This window comes from Nomascus leucogenys, chromosome 14, assembly GCF_006542625.1.
Source record: "Nomascus leucogenys isolate Asia chromosome 14, Asia_NLE_v1, whole genome shotgun sequence".
Classification (NCBI taxonomy): Eukaryota; Metazoa; Chordata; class Mammalia; order Primates; family Hylobatidae; genus Nomascus; species Nomascus leucogenys.
In genome coordinates this window covers 85,226,879-85,233,937 of record NC_044394.1, presented here as the reverse complement: position 1 = coordinate 85,233,937, position 7,059 = coordinate 85,226,879, and the positions used below count along the sequence as shown (strand labels likewise).

General features: G+C 60.5%; 1 pseudogene; it reads right to left on the bottom strand.

Moving 5' to 3' along the window:
* Positions 1–690: 690 nt before the first annotated feature.
* LOC115838263 lies at positions 691–6,416 on the bottom strand (annotated as a pseudogene).
* Positions 6,417–7,059: the final 643 nt, after the last annotated feature.

Sequence of the window (7,059 nt, the reverse complement as noted above, 5' to 3'; positions counted from 1 at the left end):
GGGAAGAGGGGAGCGGAGCCAAGAGGACAGCCTGAGGGCATCTGTCTCCCCAGGCGGGGTTCAGACGCACCTCTTTCCCTGAATGTTCCAGGACAGGAGACCCCCCGTGTTGACAAGACAGAGGTGAGTTAGTGGAGGTGGAGTGGGAGGAAAGTCAGTGGGGACTGTCCCTGTTGTGTGTCCCCTGAAAGCACGCCAAGGCCTGTGTCTCCTACCCAGCCACCTCTATCTAGGCTTCTCAGCCCCCAGCCCTGTGACCCTTTGGACATCCCAGCCTCCTTTCAAAGGCATTTTATTGCTCTCACAAGGAGGCCTCCGGAAGCTGGAAGGCTCCAGCAGAGAAAGAGAGGAGGCTGCCCAGGGAGGCTGGAGGAGGCGGAGAGGAAAGAGGAAACATTGTGGGGATGATAGCAAGGGCCCCGGGTCACCCACCTGGAGCGGAAGCCTCCCCCTCGGGCAGGCTGAGAATGACGCAGGCGCCGGCTGCTCTGTGACCCAGCTGACCGAGGGACAGCCCCTGCCCGGGAGCTCCAGCAGCTGCTGCAGCGTCCCTCCTGCCCAAGCAAGGGCCGCAGGGCCACCCCTCCAATCCGTCCCCAGAGGTCCACTGCCGCTGCCTCTCCTCCAGCTGCTGCTCAGGGGAGCGAGGTTTCCTGAGTCAGGCCACCGGCAGCGGGCGGCCAGCCCCTCTCAGCATGGCGCTTGCCCAGGGCCTGGGCTCCGTCACATGCCAGGACAGTGGTCACCGTCACCCTGGACAGACCACCTCTGTCCCTTCATGTCAGGTGACCATTATTGGGCCCCCTGAGGCAGATGAGCATCTCACCAGTAAGCTCCCAGGGAGGACAGCGTGGTCAGGGCCTGCCCATCCGCCAGCACTCTGGCCTCTAGGCCCGCAGGCTGAGGGCACTGGCCGGCACCAGAACAGGGGCTGGTTTGGCCCGAGGGACCTGCTTCTTGGGCAGCACCAGGAAACAGCCGGGGACCAGGGCTGGAAAGCGCGGAGACTCTCCCAGCGCCCACATCCATGGCGTGAGCCCCGCGTGGGTGCAGCCCCTTCCGCAGCCCGAATTCCAGGCCCAGCTGCTGCAGGAGGGACCGCCAGCCAGGGTCGCAGGGCAGAGAGTGGGGGAAGGGGTGGCGTTCGCGCTCTCGGTTCTTGCTTGGATGGCGCGGGCTGAGGACCCCCACACCTGCGCTGCGGTTCAGAGGTCTTAGGATCCGAGGGGGCTGCCGGTCTGGGCCCGCGCGTTCAGGCCCCGGGCGGTGGGGCGGCCTCGGCGTGCGTAGCGGCCTCGGCGTGCGTGGCTCGGTTGCCTGCAGGCAGGCACGCGGCGCTGTGAGAAACGAACGTCCGTGACTTAGTCCACGGGACCGTATCTGCATTTTCACCCCAACCTGGAGAGCTGCAGCGCAGCCGCGGGACAGGAAGTCGCCGCCAGGTGGGTCAGGACTGCGACCTGAACTCGGCTCTGCGGCCTCCCGCTCCGGCCGCCGGTTCGCAATCCTGGCGTGAACCAGGAGATCAACCTCCGGCGCCCGCCACAGGCGCCCTCCCGCGGGAACCGGCAGGCAGGAGCGGTGCGGGGACGCCCTCCAGCGGCCGTGGCCGGGATGGCGGCCTCCTGCCAGGCCCCAAGCGTGGCAGCGTGGGCAGCGCGCGCAGCCCGCAACGGAAAGACAGGCGCTCCTCCTGGGTGGGCCTTGGGACCCCTTCGCGCCCTGTGTGGCCGCCTCGTGGTGAGCGCCTCCACCCCTCCCTGCAAGGCCAGTGTTCCCAGCTGGAAGGGCAGGCAACCTGGGAACCAGAGGGAGCTGCTCTGGTTGGGAGGAAAAAGCCAGCTCGGTTCCCGCCTGAGCCCCGAAGGGGCGGGGCCGGGAAGGGGGCCTGGCCAGAGGGAAGGAGCACTCTGGGTTGGAGGGGCTGGGGGAGCACAAAGGCAGGAACTGGGGAGCATAAGGCCAGGAGATACGGGAGAACCTAGGTAGGAGCTGGGGGAGCAGCCAGGCAGGGGCTGAGGAGCATCCAGGCCAGGAGCCAGGGGAGCAACCAGGCAGGAACTGGGGAGCATCAGGGCAGGAGCTGGGGGAGCATCGAAGCAGGAGCTGTGTCGCGTGTTATCCCCGTCACGTGGAGTTGTGTGTCCTGGGAGGAGCACAGCATTTCAGGGCCTAGAGCCCCTCTCTGTACTGGGGCCGCCTCTGTGTGTCCATTCCGAATGAGCCATCCTTCCCTCGCAGCTCTCCCAGTGGGATTGAAAACTGTTAGGCACACAACTGGTGAAGCATTGCTGCCCTTTCTCTTGGGGAGAAGCGGCCTTCTAGCTCAGACAATAGCTGCTTCCTGGAACTGAAATCCTGCCGCATCCAGACCAAGAGCATGCTTGGAGCGGGTATCAGTGCACACACTGCTTCCAAAATTACAGCTGTAAATTTAAAAAAAAAGTTTTTTCGAGGCAGGGTCTTGCTCTGTGGCCCAGGCTAGAGTGCAGTGGCACCACCATGGCTCACGGCAGACTCAACCTCCCTGGCTCAAGCGATGCTCCCACCTCAGCCTCCCAAGTGGCTGGGACTACAGACACATGCCACCACACCTGGCTAATTTTTTTTTTTTTTTTTTTTTTTTTTTTTTTTTTTTTGAGGCAGAGTCTCGCTCTGTCACCCAGGCTGGAGTGCAGAGGTGCAAACTCTGCTCACTGCAAGCTCCGCCTCCCGGGTTCACGCCATTCTCCTGTCTCAGCCTCCCGAATAGATGGGACTACAGGTGCCCGCCACCACGCCCGGCTAATTTTTTGTATTTTTAGTAGAGACAGGGTTTCACCGTGTTAGCCAGGATGGTCTCGAACTCCTGACCTCGTGATCTGCCTGTCTCGGCCTCCCAAAGTGCTAGGATTGCAGGCGTGAGCCACTATGCCCAGCCTAGTTTGGGTATGTTACATTTTTTTTTTTTTTTTCTTTTTTGAGACTTGAGTCTTGCTCTGTCACCCAGGCTAGAGTGCAGTGGTGTGATCTTGGCTCACTGCAACCTCCACCTCTTGAGTTCAAGGGATTCTTCTGCCTCAGCCTCCCAAGTAGCTGGGATTACAGGCACCCACTATCACACCCGGCTAATTTTCTTGTATTTTTAGTAGAGACAGGGTTTCACCATGTTGGCCAGGCTGGTCTCGAACTCCTGACCTCAGGTGATCTGCCCGCCTCGGCCTCCCAAAGTGATGGGATTACGGGTGTGAGCCACCATGCCTGGCCCATAATTTTTTAAACTGTGATACATTTTGCCATTTTAACCATTTTTAAGTGTTCACTTCAAAGGCATTGAGTACATTTACCATGTTGGGAGACTCAACACTATCCGTTTGCAGAACTTTTTTGTCATTCCAGAGACTATCCATCAAGCACCAACTTCCTTTTCCCTGTCTCCCCAGCCCCTGGCCTTGCCCTTTCCCCCGAGCCCCTGGCCTTTCCCTCTCCCCCTAGCCCCTGGCCTTGCCCTCTCCCCCAACCCCTGGCACCCTCTTACCTACTTTCTGTTTCTGTACTTGCCTATTCTAGATTTTTTATAAGTGGAATCAGACAGACGTTGTCCTTTGTGACTGGCTCATCTCACTTAGCATAATGTTTTCAGACCATCTGTGCGTGGTGTGCCTCAGAATTTCCTTCTTTTTTAAGGTTAAATCATAGTCCATTGTATGGAGGGATCACATTTGTTTCTCTATTCATTTATGGATGGACACGTGGGTTGTTTCCACCTTTTCTCTGCGGTGAGTATCGTTGTGGTCAACATTTGGAATAACCCATGTTGAGCACACTGTTGGTGTTCCTGCCCCTAGTTCTCTGGGTGCGTGGCTGCGCGGAACTGCTGGGTAATTCTACCCTTCGCTCTTTGAGAACTGCTAAAGTGTTTTTCACGGCGCATGCATTGTATGAGAGCTCCAAGTTCTCCACATCCTCACCAACACTTACTGTTTTTATTATTGTTCTTGTTATACAGCTTTCATTTTTATAAAAAGCAATTTTTTTTTCTGAGACAGAGTCTCACACTGTCACCCAGGCTGGAGTGCAGTGGCACGATCTCAGCTCACTGCAATCTCCGCCTCCCAGGTGAAAGCGATTCTCCTGCCTCAACCTCTCAAGTAACTGGGATGACAGGCACCTGCAACCACGCCTGGCTAATTTTTTGTGTTTTTAGTAGAGGCGGGGTTTCACCATGTTAGCCAGCAGGTCTCAATCCCGACCTCATGATTCACTCACCTCAGACTCCTAAAGTGCTGGGATTACAGGCGTGAGCCACAGCCCCCGACCCAAAAGCAGTATTTTCATACAAACAATATACTAACACTAACCGAAATAATTAACAAATTACAGAGATGAAAAAAAAATTTTTTTTTTCTTTTTTTGAGACAGGGTCTCACTCTGTCGACCAGGCTGGAGTGCAGTAGCACGATCTCGGCTCTCTGCAACCTCTGCCTTGTCCAGGCTCAAGTGATTCTCCTGCCTCAGCCTCCCGAGTTGCTGAGATTACAGGCGTGCACCAGCACGCCCGCCTGGCTAATTTTTTTTTTTCTTTTTTTTGTATTTTTAGTAGAGACGGGGTTTCACCACGTTGGCCAGGCTGGTCTCGAACTCCTGCCTGGGGTGCTGGGATTACAGCCGTGTGCCACTGTGCTCAGTCAAAATATTTTTTATTTACCTCCAACCCCACCACTTAGAGATGACCGCTGCTCATTTTTGTTGATGGTATTTGGCAACAGGCTTGTTTGCTTTCTAAGCACCGTTGTTTTGTTTAGAGACAGGGCCTCCGCTCTGTGGCCCAGGCTGGAGTGCAGCGGCGCAATCAAGGCTCACTGTAGCCTCCACCTCCCAAGCTCAAGCGATCCTCCCGCCTCGGCCTCCCGAGTGTCTGGGACCACAGGCGCGGGCCCCCTCCACCCAAGCATTGTTTTTCTGACCTGCAGGATGGGAGCAGGGAGAGCGGGGCTGGCCGGGGGTCGACGGGGAGGCCCTGCGAAGGGCAGGCCCCGGCCAGGCGGGGCGGGGCTCCGCGTCTCAGCCGGCGCTTCTGCGCACGGGCTCACTACTGGGGGCGGCCGGGATCACGGACTCGCTGGCCTCGTCTCCGGAGCGGAGGCGGGCAGCTTGAAGGAGCAACCCCGTGGGCCGGCGCAGTCCTCCCCAGGCCAAAGACCTGGCCGGAGACAGACCCTCCGCAACCCTCGCCCCGGAGGCCCGCGCCGAGCCAGGAGCCGCGCATCCATTGGCCAAGAGCGCGGCCGCCCGGGCCAATCACAGGGCGGCCCCGGCGCCCCCGGGCGTGCCGTGGGGACAGTCAGGCGCGTGCGCACTCGGCCCTCCCCGGCGACCTCCGGGCGGGACGTGGCGTCGGCTTCTGAAGTTGGGGCTCCGTCCTGCCTCCCGGCGGGCCGGGAAATGGGTCTCGCACGTGCGCCCCCCGCGGCCCGCGATCCGCAGCCGTCGGCCTAACCCCAGGCGGGTCGATCGCGCTGTCCCCAGCCCCGGACGGGCCTCCTCCAGCTGCCGGGTGGAGAGGCTGGGAGGCTTTTCCCGAGGTCGGCGGCGAGGCTGAGAGAGTCCAGGCCCCGCCGGGCCCGAGGAGACAGCCCCTCGCGGGCTGTAAAGGCCCCGGGGCCGCCGGGATGTTCCGGGGCCGGGTTGTGCCTGCCCCCGTTTCTGGCGCCGCTGCTCTCGGGCGCCGTCCCGTCCGGCCCTGCCTTGGTCTGGGAGGGGTCGCCAAGGGGGCGGAGGGCGCTCCTAGGGGGCCCCGCGGGTCTCCTGGCCTCGGCCTCCCCGGGTGGCCAGAGCAGGGCTCTGCACAAAGGCCTCAAGTAGCCGCGGCCTCGGTTCCGACAAAGCCCCTCGCACTGACCGGGCCTCAGCTGACCCGGGCAGCCTACTGACCCGACCCCGACGCCCGGGCCCTCCAGGCCTGTCAGAGCCTCCAGGAAAGGAAATGGGCAGCGGGGCGCAGCGAGGCTGGACAGCGGGCGCTGGTCCAGGACTCCCCTTGCCCAGAGGAGAAAATGGAGGCTGAGCCTCCGGAAAGCCCAGCTCGATGCCAGGAGCACTTTGCAGAGGGACACGGATGGGGGCTGGCAGCACTTCACCCCTGTGCAGTAACGGAGTAATGGGAGCGCACTAAAGTCAGCAGCACTCCCACCCACCCACCCACCAAGGCCACCGCCACCTCCCACCATCCAGACCATCCTTTGCTCCCTCAACCCTTGTTGCTGTGGGGCTTGGGGATATGTTGGATTCTCACTGGCCCGGACCTTTGCTCTCCAAGGGCCGCCTGGCTGTAGAGCAGAACCACCAAGTCCTGGAGATAAGGGCAGATGCCGGCCGACCAGGAGCTCTGCAGAGGAGCAAACTCTAGGCTGCGGACCCAGGGCTCTCACCGGCATGTAAACCTCTGTGGGTCACAAGGCTTGGCGCTCCATGCTCTCTGCAAACTGGGTCTCATACCACCTGTCTGCCCTGCACCTGGAGAACTGACAGCCTGCCCGCCCAGCACTCGCAGCAGAAGCTAAAGCATTCCTGGAACCCACAGGCCCCCAGCTAGCCTGACCTCCCGCCCCAACCCCCACGGCCCTGGCCTGGCCTCCCTGCAGCTCCTAGAATGCACCCAGGCTGTGCTCGCCTTGGGGCCTCTGCGTGCCCATCCCTCTGAGGACTGCTCTTCTTGCTCTAGGCGCCTCCATCTCCTCCCACAAATCTTTGCTCACACGTCTTCTCAGAGAGCCCCCACACCCCTGTCTAAATGTTCAGTCCCCCTCCCCCACTCCTGTCCCCCTCAAACCCAGTTCCTGCTTGGGTTCTGGTAGCTGGTGCCCCCTTCCCCGCTGCTGTGGACCTGAGCTCTTTCTGCCCCTCTGTTTCCTGCTGCATCCTGCCTGGCTCCCAGGAGGCCTCTCTAAGCATTTTCTGACAACAAAGCCGGGGCTGCAGATCCCTGGTAAGATTCCAGGCCAGCATCAGCCCTCCTCTCCCGCACGCACCGTAGCTAAAGCACACATGGGCACCGCTGAACGCCACCACTCCCAGCTG